The sequence below is a fragment of the Petaurus breviceps genome, unplaced genomic scaffold, assembly GCF_028583685.1.
Source record: "Petaurus breviceps papuanus isolate PSGF00001 unplaced genomic scaffold, PetGlider_PUasm1.0 226, whole genome shotgun sequence".
Taxonomy (NCBI): Eukaryota; Metazoa; Chordata; class Mammalia; order Diprotodontia; family Petauridae; genus Petaurus; species Petaurus breviceps.
Genome location: NW_027185890.1, coordinates 4,270,521 through 4,284,552, shown reverse-complemented (window position 1 = coordinate 4,284,552; position 14,032 = coordinate 4,270,521).

The following is a 14,032-nucleotide window of genomic DNA, read 5'->3' as shown; positions in this document are numbered from 1 at the left end:
CCCCTCTCCCCCCCACTATGGTGTCATGCAATCAAGTATAGGATCTGAAAATACTTCCACATTAGACATTAGTCACTTTATAAAGAAGGATTGTAATGGACGGAATGAACAATGGGAAAGAGGAAACAAAACGAAACAAGAAAAAGAAAGAGGGAAGGTAATTTGCTTCAATCTGCATTCAAACTCTGTTCTTTCTCTGAATGTAGACATCTCTCTCCATCATGAGTCTTTTGGAGTTTTCTTATAACCCTGAATTCCTGAAAAGGGTCCAGTCTATCAAAGTTGGTCATCACATATACATTGTGTCTGTAATTGTGTACAGATTTCTCCTGGTTCTGCTTTTCTCACTTAGCATCAGTTCAAATAAGCCTCTCCAGGCTTAAATATGAAGTCCATCTGCTCCTCATTTCTTATAGCACAATAGTATTCCATTACATTCATATACCACAACTTGTTTAGCCATTCCCCAATTGATGGATATCTCCTTAATTTCCAATTCTTTGCCACCACAAAAAGAGCTGCTATAAATATTTTTGTACATATGGGTCTTCCTCCCACTTCTATGATCTCTTTGGGATACAACCCTAGAAATGGCATTCCTGGGTCACAGAGTATGAAATTATTTATACCCTTTGGGAATAGTTCCAGAATGCTCTCCAGAATGGTTGAATCAGTTCACAACTCAACAACAATGCATCAGTGTTCCAATTTTTCAACATCCTCTCCAGCATTTGTCATTTTCCTATTTTGTCATCTTAACCAATCTGACCAGTAAGATGTGGTACCTCAGAGTTGTTTTGATTTGCATTTCTCTAATCAATAGTGATTTAGAGCATTTTTTCATATGCTTATAGATATCTTTAATTTCTTCCTCTGAAAACTACCTGTTCATATCCTTTGACCATTTATCAATTGGGAAATGACTTGTATTCTTATAGATTTGACTCAATTCTCTGTATATTTTAGAAATGAGGCCTTTATCAGAGACATTGGTTGTAAAAATTCTTTCCCAATTTTCTACTTCCTTCTTAATCTTGGTTACATTGGCTTTGTTTGTACAGACACTTTTCAATTTAATGTAATAAAAATTATCCATTTTACATTTGATAATGATCTCTAATTCTTGTTTGGTTATAAAGTCTTCACCTCTCCATAAATCTGACAGTTAAACTATTTCCTGCTTTCCCAGATTGCTTACAGTATCAGCCTTTATGCCTAAATCATGCGCCCATTTAGACTTGATTTTGGTATACGGGGTCAGATAACGGTCTATGCCCAGTTTCTGCCATATTATATTCCAGTTTTCTCAAAAGTTTTTGTCAAATAGTGAGTTCTTATCCCCAAAACTGGGGTCTTCAGGTTTACCAAACAGTAGATTACTATAGTCATTGACTGCTGAGTCTTGTGTACCCAATCTGTTCCATTGATCCACTACTCTATTCATTAGTCAGTACCAAGTAGTTTTGATAACTTCTGCTTTATAATACAGATTAAAATCTGGTATGGTTAGGCCACCTTCCCTAGCCTTTCTTTTCATTAATTCCCTTGATTTTCTGGACCTTTTGTTCTTCCAAATGAATTTTGTTACTATTTTTTGCTAGCTCTATAAAGTAATTTTTGTTAGATTGATTGGTATGGCACTAAATATGTAATTTAATTTAGGTAAAATTTTCATTTTGATTATATTAGCTCCACCCAGCCATGAACAATTCATGTTTTTCCAATTACTTATATCTGACTTTATTTGTGTGAAAAGTATTTTGTAGTTGTGTTCACATAGTTCCTGGGTTTGTTTTGGCAGGTAGATTCCCAAATATTTTATAATGTCTACAGTAGCTTTAAATGGGATTTCTCTTTCTATCTCATGCTGTTGGATTTCATTAAAAATATATAGGAACGCTGAGGATTATTGTGGGTTTATTTTATATCCTGCAACTTTGCCAAATTTATTTATTGTCTCAAGTAATTTTTTAGTTGATTCTTTAGGATTCTCTAAGTTTATAATCATATCATCTGCAAAGAGTGACAGCTTAGTCTGTTCTTTGCCTTATTTGATTCCTTTGATTTCTTTTTCTTCTCTAACTGCTACTGCTAATATTTCTAGTACCAGATTGAATAAGAGTGGTGATAGTGGACATCCTTGTTTCATCACTGATCTTATTGGAAATGCTTCTAGCTTATCCCCATTACATATACTCCCTGATGACTTTAAATAGATGCTACCTATTATTTTAAGGAAGACTCCATTTATTCCTCTGCTTTCTAGTGTTTTTAATAGGAATGGATGTTGTATTTTGTCAAAAGCCTTTTCTGCATCTATTGGGATAAACATGTGGTTTCTGCTAGTTTTATTGTTGATATGATGAATTATTCTGATGGTTTTCATAATATTGAACCATGCTTGTATTCCTGGAAAAAAATCCTACCTGATCAAAGTGTATTATTCTTGTGATAAGTTGCTGTAGTCTTTTTGCTAATATTTTATTTAAAAATTTTGCATCTATATTCATGAGGGAAATTGGTCTACAATTTTCTTTCTCCTTTTTATCTCTTCACAATTTAGGTACCAGTACCATATATGTGTCATAAAAAGTATTTGGTAGGACTTCTTCATTAATTTTCCCAAATAGTTTGTAGAGTATTGGAATCCATTGTTCTTTAAATGTTTGATAGAATTCACTAGTAAATCCATCTGGCCTTGGGTTTTTTTTCTTAGGGAGTTCACTGATGGCTTGTTTGAGTTCTTTTTCTGAGATGAGGTTATTTAAGTAATTTACTTACTCTTCAGTTAATCTGGGCAATTTATACTTTTGTAAATATTCATCCATTTCACTAAGATTGTCAAATTTATGTGCATACAATTTGGCAAAATAATTCCTAATTATTGTTTTAATTTCCTCTTCATTGGAGATAGATTCACCCTTTTAATTTTTGATACTCATAATTTGGTTTTCTTCTTTCTTTTTTTTTTTTTATCATATTGACTAAGGGTCTATCAATTTTATTGTTGGTTTTTTTTTTTCATAAAACCAGGACTTAGTTTTATTTATCAATTCAGTAGTTTTCTTAATTTATTTTTCTTCTTGCCTTTTGGAGGGCAGTTGGGGTTAAGTAACTTGCCCAAGGTTACACGGCTAGTTTTTGTGTGTGGGTGTTAAGTGTCTGACGCCGGAACCAAAATTGGGTCCTCCTGACTCTGGGGCTGGTGCTTCAATCACTGCTCCACCTAGCTGCCTCAATTTTCTTAATTTCAATTTTATTAATCTCCCCTTTGGTTTTCATTATTTCTAATTTTGTATTTAATTAGGGATTTTCAATTTGTTCTTTTTCTAGCTTTTTCAATTGCATGCACAATTCATTGACCTCAATTTTTAAAAATTTATTCATGTGTGCATTCAGGGATATAAAACTTCCCCTAAGAACTGCCTTTGCTGCAACCCACAAGTTTTGGTATGTTGTGTCATTATTGTCATTCTCTTGAATGAAGTTACTGATTGTTTCTATAATTTCTTGTTTGACCCACTCATTCTTTATGATTAAATTATTTAATTCCCAATTAGTTTTTAGTCTATCTTTTCATGGACCATTATTGCATATGATTTTTATTGCATCATGATCTGAGAATGATGCATTTAATATTTCTGCCTTTCTGCACTGAATTGTGAGGTTTTTATGCCCTAGTACATGGTTGATTTTTGTGTATGTGCCATGTACTGCTGAGAAGAAAGTGTATTGCTTTTTATCCCCATTCACTTTTCTCTAGATATCTATCATATCTAGCTTCTCTAAAATTCTATTCACCTCCTTAACTTATTTCTTGTTTAATTTGAGGTTAGATTTATCAAGTTCAGAGAGGGGGAGATTGAGGTCTCTCACTAGTAGAGTTTTGCCATCTATTTCTCCCTCTAATTCACTTCTCCTCTAGGAATTTGGATTCTATACCACTTGCATATATGTTAAGTAATGATATTGCTTCATTTTTGATGGTTCCTTTTAGCAGGATAAAGGTTCCTTCCTTATCTCTTTTAATTAGATCTATTTTTGCTTTTGCTTTATCTGAGATAAGGATTGTTAGCCCTGCTTTTTTTTACTTTAGCTGAAGCATAATATATTCTACTCCAGCCTTTTACATTTACCCTGTGTGTATCCCATTGTTTCAAATGTGTTTCTTGTAGACAGCATATTGTAGGATTATGGTTTTTAATGTATTCTGCTATCCGCCTCCATTTTATGGGAGAGTTCATCCCATTCACATACAAATTTATGATTACTATCTGTGTCTTTCCCTCCATCCTATTCCCTTCCCTGTATATGCTTTTGTTTCTTCCTTCAACCTTCCCCTCATTAAGAGTTTTCTGTTTGACTACTGCATCCCTCCCTGTGACCCCCTCTCTTTACCTACCCTTTTCACTTACTACTATTTCTCTCCCTTCAACGTCACCCCCCTCCTTTCTTATCCTTCCCTTACCCCTCCTACTGCCTATAGGGCATAATGGATTTTTATACTTATTGGAGTATGTTATTCCATATTTGGCTCCAAACCAATGAGAGTAAATTTCATACACTGCTCCTCTCCCTCCCTCCTTTCCCTCTATTATAGTGAGATTTTGTGTTTTTTTTTCACATTATAATCTTAAACTTAACTAATTATGTCAATCCCTCTTTGAAACAGAACCAATGAGAATAAAGTTTATATGATGTTGATCTCCCTCCCTCCTTCCCCTCTACTCTAGTATGTTTTTATGCCTCTTTGTGTGGCATAATTTACCCTTTTCTGCCTCATCCTTTCCTTTTCTCCTATTAAAGTACTTTTAAACCCCTTAAAAAGTTTTTTTTATCAGATTAGTTCATTTATAGCCACACCCTCTATCTACATATATCTCTTTTAAAGGTTGCGATAATCATATAAATTTCAGTATTGACAAGTATCAGTTTCTCATATAAGGATGCAAAAAGTTTGCTCTTATTGAATCCCAAATTATGTGCATGTGTGCATGTGTGTGTGAGTGTGTGTTTTCCTTTTTTATCTTATTGTGTCTTTCTTGTGTCTTGTAATGGGAGATAAGATTATTCATTGAGCTCTGACTTTTTCATCAGGAAAGTCTGGAAGTCTCTTATTTCATTAAATGACCATCTCCTTGCCTGAAAGATTATGCTCAGTTTTGCCAAGTAGTTAATCCTTGGTTGCAGTCCTAGCTCTTTTGCCTCACAAAATTTCAAATTCCAATCCCTCTGATCTTTTAATGTAGAAGCTGCTAGGTCCTGTGTAATCCTGACTGTAGTTCCACAATATTTGGATTGTTTCCTTTTGGCTGCTTACAGTATTTTCTCCTTGACCTTGTAATTGTGGAATTTGGCTACATTTGCTGGAGTTTTCAATTTGGGATCTCTTTCAGGAGGAATCTGGTGAATTCTTTCTATAACTATTTTACCCTCTGATTCCAGGATTTCAGGACAGTTTTTTTGACAATCTCTTGGAGGATGTTGTCCAGGCTGATTTGTTCATCGTGGATTTCAGGTAGACCAATAATTCTTAAGTTTTCTCTCCTGGATCTGTTCTCCAGGTCAGTAGTTTTTCCAGTGAGGTATTTTACACTTTCTTCTAATTTTTCCATCTTCATGTTTTGCTTGCCTGACTCTTGATGCATTATAGAGTCCTTAGCTTCGATTTGACGGATACTCGTTTTTGGTGAATTATTTTCTTCAGTTAGTTTTTTTTTCATTTTTTCAAATGGTTTATTAACTTCTGATTTACATCATTCATTTCTGCCAGATTTTGAGTTACAAATCTTCTCCCCATTTTCCCCCTACCCACCGCCCCAAAATAGCAGTCCCACAGGATATCCACTACTCCAATCTTCTCTCTCCCATATTTTCTCCCATACCCCTTTCGACTTTTCCAGTAGGGCATGGTGGATCTCTATGCCCCAGTGCCTGTATATCTTATTTCCCAATTACATGTAAAATAGTATTAATAATGGCATATATATACATATATCTTTGAATATTTGATTTTAAAACATTGGATTCCAGATTCATTCCCTTCCTCCCTTGTCACCCACCCTTACTGGGAAGATAAGCAATTCAGTACAGGTTGTACATATGTAGCTATGCAAAACATTACCATAGTAGATATGTTGTAAAAGAATGACTATATTTCCATCACTCCTATCCCACCTCCCACTTGTTCTATTCTCTACTTTGATCCTGTCCCTTTTCAAAAGTGGGTGCTTCTAATATCCCTCCCTGTCAGCCTGCCCTCCCTTCCATCATTCTCCCTCTCATCCCCTTCTCCCCCTACTCTCCTGGAAGGTGAGATACCCTATTTAGTGTGTATTTCATTCCCTCCCCAAGCCAAATTCAATGAGAATAAGGTTGACCCATTCCCTTTTGCCTTCCTATTCTTCCCCTCCATTGTAACCATTTTCCCTTGCCTCTTCTATGATAGTTTACCGCATTCTGTGTCTCCCCATCTCCTCTCATTATATTCCTCTCTCACCTCTTAATTTCACTTTTTAAGTATCATCCCTTCCTATTAAATTGGTCCTGTACCCTCTAACTATGTATACCGTAAAAATATATACACACATTCACATATGTTTTCATATGCCCACATAACCTCATATATAGACATATATATTTCTATTCCCTTCAACTATTTTCATACTGAGAAAAATTTCATAAGTTACAATTATTGTTTTTCTATGTAGGAATGTTAATAGTTCAACTTTTTTTTTTTAAAGCAATCGGGGTTTAGTAACTTGCTCAAGGTTACAAAGCCAGTTATTTCTGGATGTGGTGCTAAGTATCTGAGTCCAGATTTGATCCCCAGGTCATCCCAACACTGGAGCTGGTGCTCTTACTCGCTGAGCCACCTGGCCGCCCCTAATAGTTCAACTTTGATAAGTTTCTTATGGTTTTCCCCCTGTTTACCTTCTCATGCTTCTCGTATTTGAATGTCAAATTTTCTATTCAATTCTGTTTTTTTTTTCAGCAAGAATGCTTGAAAGTCCTCTATTCCACTGAATGACCATATTTCCCCCTGAAACATGATACTCAGTTTTACTGGGTAGGTGATTCTTGATTTTAATCCCAGCTCCTTTGATCTCCAGAATATCACATTCCAAGCCCTTCAATCACTTAGTGTAGAAGCTGCTAGATCCTGGGTTATCCTGATTGTGTTTCCACAATCTTCAAATTGTTTCTTCCTGGCTGCTTGTAATATTCTCTCCTTGATCTGGGAATTTCAGAACCTGTCTATAATATTCCTAGGAGTTTTCTTTTTAGGATCGTTTTCAGGAGGTGATTGGTGGATTCTTTCAACCTCTTTTTTATCCTCTGATTCTAAAACATCAGGGCAGTTTTCCTTGAGGATTTCTTGGAGGATGATTTCTAGGTTCTTTCTTTGATCATGACTTTCCAGTCATCCAATAATTTTAAAATTATCTCCCCTGGATCTATTTTCCAGGTCAGTGGTTTTTCCAATGAAATATTTCACATTGCCTTTTATTCTTTCATTTGTTTGGATCTGTTTAACAGCATCTTGATTTCTCATAAAATTATTAGCTTCCATTAGCTCCAATATAATTCTGAAGGAATGATTCTCCTCAGTGAGCTTTTGAGATTCTTTTTTCATCTGGCAAATTTGGCTTTTTAAGGCATTCTTCTCCTTGTTGCCTTTTTGATCCTCTTTTGACATTTGAGTTAGTCTATTTTTTAAGGTGTCATTTTCCTCAGTCAGGCTGTTGACTCTCATTTCACAATTTTCTTGCATCATTCTCATTTCTCTTTCCAATTTTTCCTCCACTTCTCTTATTTGCTTCTGAAAGTCCTCTTGTACTTTCCTTGGAAGCTTTTGGTGCAGGAGTTCCGACTTCACTGTCTTCCTCCTGTTCCATGTTTCCTTTTTGTCCCCAAACAGGAATCTAATGTTGGGTTCTTCTGTTTGCTTTGTTTCTTTTGCCTGGTCATGTTGCCACTCAATTAACTTGACTTTTGGGATTTTTCCCACAGTAGGACTCTGCTACCAGACAGGGGAGCTTCATCCCAAACACTGGGGTTTTCTCAGCTGCAAGAGGTATTAGTTGGGTACCCTCTCTGAAGCCTCAACGTGCTCTGGCAAGGTGGACACACACCCCAGGACCTCCACCCTAGACCGAAATCCAGATCCAAGCAGGTTAAAGCAACAGTGATTACCCCTCAGACTCGTTGCTTGGTTCCCCTACACCCTGTAGGCCAGGAGCTGAAGCGATGGCTCCTCAGTGTCTTCTCGCTCCTGGTACAAAAGCTGACGCACTCCCAACTGCTGGGTCCCAAAGTCTGCACTGCACTGACCTCTCACTTTGTACTTCACATATATGTGTTGATAATTCTGGGGATGGCCACAGCTGCTGGTGATCTGAAGTCCCTCTAGCCAGCGACTGCTCAGGCCTGCCCTGGGGCTAAATCCTCCAGCTCATGTGGGCCTGGGCTCAGCTCCCAGAATGCTGTGCTGGCCGATTCCTCCTGGCCTGCTGGGCTATCCTCAGTGGGAGGTTAGCTTCTCTGTGTCATTTTGTGGGTTCTGCAACTCCAAAGTTTGTTCAGAGTCCCCTTTTACATGAATTGGAGAAGGTGGAAGCTGGAGCTGTGGAGGACCTGCTTCTACTCTGCCATCTTGACTCCCTCCTCAGTTAGTTTTTGAAATTCCTTTTTTTAGGAAGGCATTTTCTCCAGTTAGATTTTGAACCTCCTGTCCCAATTCACAAATTGTTCTTTTTGAGGATTTGTTTTCTTTAGTGAGATTTTTTTTTTCCAATTTGGTCATTGTAGATTTAAATTTATCTTCTACCTCTCTAATTTGGCTTTTAATATCTTTCTTGAGCTCCTCTAAGAATGTTTTTTGGGCTTGACACCAGTTCATATTTCCTTCTGTGGTCTCAGATGTGAGTACAGAGTCCATGGTGTCGCCTGAAAGTGATTCTTCTTGTTCACAATAATAGGATTCAATTGTCTTTGGTCTTCTCTTTGCAAGTTACTTCTGGCCCATTGTGATTGCCTATTTCCCAACCTTTAAAGTATATTTCTGCTTCTGGGGTACAGAGGACTCTGACCTATGCTTCTGAAGCTGGGAGCTAGGTGCCTGATTGTTGAGTTAGTGTGCTGTATCCTCTGGGTGTCTAGACTGAGGCCAAGACCAGAGTTCTCAGTGTTTCCCCTGAGTTACCCTGAGGCTCCCAGAGTAATCTCTGGGGGAGGGGTGGTCTGGCTGCAGTCAGATTTCCACCTCTATGCCCCTGGCCTACAGCTTATGCAGGCTCAGCATCTGGCAGCCAGAAGAGCTGGTGTCCATAGATTCCCCCGGAAGTGCTCAGGCCTACCTGGGCTTGTGTTGTTAGTGCTTTCTAGCTCCACCACCCTGGGCTTGTGGATCTCCTGCTGGTCAGCTGAGGTGGGGCTTGTTGGGACCCCTTCTGCCCTTCACTTCAGACTCCTTACTGCCTCAGTTAAACCCTTTCTCTGTGACTCCTAAGCCTGAGGCTGTTTCCACTATTTCAGGATTTTACTCTGGGTGGGACATTTGTTTCTGGGTTTTCTGGGTCAGGGAGGAAGAATCAGAGCAGCTAGGGTTTACTTTGCCATCTTGGCAAATTATGGAAATTCAGGTAGTTGAATTTTTAAACTTCCAGGCTGTGGGCCAATAGCTCCAGGAGAAGCTGCTTTCCCTGCTGTGAGCCCTGCACTTTCTCTTACCCAGCTCTGACCCATCCTCTCTCCTGCAGTGAGACAGCTGCAAATTGCCCTTGGGGTGGGTGAGTCCACTGCCTAGGGCTCCTTCTCACTCTGCTGTAGTCTGCTCTCTGGTCTGCTCTGGTACAGACCCCATATGCTCTGCTTTCCCCCTGCCCAGACCTACGTGAGCACTTTCCTGGGCTGAGAATCTGCCACTCTCTGTCTCCCAGTGGGTTCTGTCACTCTAAAATCTATTCAGATTCACTTTTTAAAGTTTAGTGACAGGATTCATGGAGGAGCTTAGAAAAGCTACTGCTTCCATTCCACCATCTTGGCTCCACCCCCACCTCATTTGGGTTTTATGGAAAAAAATACTTATTAATAATTCCCAATATTCTACATTTAAAATATTGTGTTTCTCTTCAGGACATATCCATCAAACAAGTAATTTCAAAAGAAGTCAATATATGTAAGAATCATGACTGATATGGGGGAAAGAGTATTGAAGTTAGAGTCACATGACCTCAGTTTGAATGAGGGCTCTGCCACTTATTACTTGTAAGAACTTGAGCAAGTAATTTAATTTCTCCAGGATTTTCTTTCTTTCTTTCTTCCTTTTTTTTTTAAAGCAATCAGGGTTAAGTAACTTGCTCAAGGTTACACGGCCAGTTATTTCTGGGTGTGGTGCTAAGTATCTGAGCCCAGATTTGATCCCTAGGTCATCCTGACACTGGAGCTGGTGTTCTTACTTGCTGAGCCACCTGGCTGCCCCAACTTGCTTTCTTTGTAGTTTTTTTTTTAATCTTTAAAATAAAAGGGTAGAATAGATTAATCCATTAGCAACAATTTCTTAAGTGCTTACTATGTTTCAGGCACTAAGTTAAGCACTGACAACACAAATGCAAAAAAAAAAATCCTATCCTCAAGAATCTTATACTCTATCAGAGAAGAAAACCTTGAGGATATCAATAGTCCTTATTTGGTGTTGTTTGTTTCTAAATCTACTATTATCCCTTTTCCTTGACTCTCTCCTGACCTCCAGTCTCTTATCTCCAACTGCCTAGTGAGCATCTTGACCTCAATATCCCATACAAAACTTAAAATCAGCATGTACAAAACTGAACACATTATTCTACCTTCAAACCCTCTTCTCTTCCAAGATTTCCTATTACTATCCAGCATCTCTCCTGTGACCGAGGTTCCCAGTTTGGCAACCTAGCTATTATCACAGACACTTCTTTCTTTTCCATGTTCTATATCCAGTCTGTCACTACGTCCTGTCAATTTTCCATTCAGAATATCTCTGGCATTTGTCTCCTCTCCTCTGGCATGATCACTTCCCTGGTTGGGGCCCTAATCATCTTATGTGTAGACTATTGCAATGCCTTCTTGCATTGAAGTAGGCCTCCCTACTTCAAGTTTCTCCTCATTTCAGTCTGACCTCCATTCACTCAGCCCTCAAATTGCTCTTCCTGAAATGCAGGCTTGACTATGTTCCCCCTCCCCCCCTTCCCCAATTAAATAAACTCCAGTGGTTTCCTATAACCTTCAGGATCAAACATCCTGACACACAAAGTCCTTTATAACCTGGTTTCTTTATAAATTTCCAGTGTTCTTATATCTTTCTTATCCCCATATATCTTGCAATCCAGTGACACTGGCCTCCTTGTTCCTTACACAAGACATCTCCAACTCCAGGCATTTTCATGGACTATATGCCCTACATGGAATGCTGTCCTTGCTCGTTGCTGCCCCCTAGCTTCCCTGGCTTCCTTCATGTCTCAAATTCTGCAGGAAGCTTTTTCCAATGCCCCTTAATGCTAGTGCCTCCTTCACTCTGCTGACCATCTCCAGTTTGTCTTGTAGATGTCAATGCTTGCATGTTATCTCCTCCATTAGATTGTGAGAGCTTTGATAACATGAAATCTTATCTTTTTAAATATATTTCCCAGTGCTTAGCACAGTATCTGGAACATAGTAGATGATTAGTAAATGTTTATTATCTTAGTGACTTTCTAATCTATTTTAGTATCTTTCCAAAATTGCTACTATGTTGACAAAGAAAACTAACATAGGAAACTGGATCTCATTATTATTAATTCATCATTTCTTTGTCATCATTGTTTTTATGTTATTAATTTCAATCTTCCCAATTGGAATGTAGTGATAGTATTGTGTGTGAATGTATGTAAAGACTGCAACATTAACTTATTTCAGAAGGTGAGTAGTAATTAGACCTATAACAAATCACTGTGGAGAATAATCTTGAATCAAATATATTGAATTAAAATAATCTGCAGCCAAAAGACAGAGATATAGGAGACATAAGGAACATGCTTACTCAATATTATGCATAAAAATGGTAATTTACCTGCCCCCTTAAGAAGGAGGAAAATCACAATGTCAAGTTCAAGCTGTGATATCTAGTTAACACTGTGGCTTGAATGGATTCTTGAGTGCTTTCTTAGAGAAACCATTTAGATCCTAGTGTGGCGAAGCAAGAAGAGGTCTAAGGAGAGAATAGTAGCCATGCAGTGAAGGGGATAAAAGGAGCTACAGGAAAGTGCTTTGAAAACTAGATTGTTGTAGACAAATGAAGGGAAAGTGACTGTTGTTGCTATTATTATTATTACTTTTACTAATATTACTGCCAGGGCAACTTGGTGGTGCAGTAGATAGAGTGCTGGGTCTGAAGTCAGGATGACTCATTTTCATGAGTTCAGATCTGGCGTCAGATACTTACTAATGGTGTGACCCTGGACAAGTCACTTAATTCTGTTTGCCTCAGTTTCCTATGGAATGAACTGGGGAAGGAAATGGTAAACGATGCCAGTATCTTTGCCAATAAAACCCCAAATGGAGTCACAAAGTGTTGGGCACAAATCAATGACTGAACAAGAAAACAACAACAATACTACTGCCATTAGAGGCAGTAAGGGAACCATCCTTAAAACCAAGAAGATTTGGATTCAATTTTTGCCTCTGATATATACTGTCTCCATGACCTTGGGCAAGTCACTTAATGACTCGGTGATCTAAGCAACTTTCTAAGTCTATCAGTTGCACGGAAGGTGCTGTCCTACACTAATAAAGGGGGTTTCCTCACATGGGAATTCCTTTCCAGATGTGTCAATCTCCCTACCGATGGCATGAACCACAAAACTCCTAAGTGCAACCTAACCTAGATTGAAATATAATTCGAAAAAGTTGAGTAATATGAATAAAAAATATGATTCAACACACGTAATGTTAATTTGTGGTTTTCTAAGTCCAAACAACAGTTTTCTATTGGAATTTGACACTCCTGCTTTGTTGGTCTTGCTCCTATTGCTATTCCTTTTGACTCAACTGTAATTACCTCAAAGCCAAATCACTCTTGACCTCTTCTGCAAACCAATTTCCCTTCAGTTTTGTGAAAATAAAGGAATAGAAAGGGAAAGGAAGAGTACATCTTTAGTGGGGCAAGGAGAGGTCAGTAAGCTCATCAGGAGCCCTTGGGTTCAGTCCAAGAAGAATATTTCATTGAGGAGCCAAGCTGCCTTGGTGCTATGGTCACCCCACACCTACTCCAGTCCCTTTCCTAGACTAGTCTTGTCTCCATTCCCATTCTGAATGTTTTCCTCTAAGGAAAGAGGCTAACCAGGCCATGAAGTAAATTTTGCAAGTTGAACTCTAAGGTACACTGAACTTGCCTCTTAAAGGGCAAAATACATCATCATTTTCTTTAGGCATTTTATTAATGTATCTATTAAAGGAAGTCATTTTAAATTTTTATTAAAGACAAAGAGTGTGAGACTGGCCTATGGATTCCCATGGTGTGTGTGTGTGTGTGTGTGTGTGTGTGTGTATGTGTGTGTGCTTAAGAGAGTCAATGATTAATTTTCAGTTTGAGTATTTATACCTCAGAAATGGGCAATGACTACAAATAAGGGTTTATTTGTAGTTTGATTTATTGTCTTGTTAATTGTTGACTCAAGGAAGTAAAGGAGAAATGTTAATAATACAGATTAATTTTAAAAATGTATTGTGTATACATTTTGTTTTTGGAGAACTGAATGTTAACCATGTACCAGCACACCCCGAGTTCCATTTTTTCAAAAATGTGCAGCATTTTGTCTGATATGTAGTCACTGGAAACCTCAGGAACTTAAACTAAACAAGCAAAAAAAAAAACCCAATCCACCTTCTTACACTCTTCCCTTATCCCTTGTACCAAAAGGAATTCCCCTATCTCTATCCCCCACAGCACCTCAAAATAAGGAAATTTTCTAGGAAGTTAAAAACCAATGAAACTGGGATGGAAGATTTACTAACTTAATAA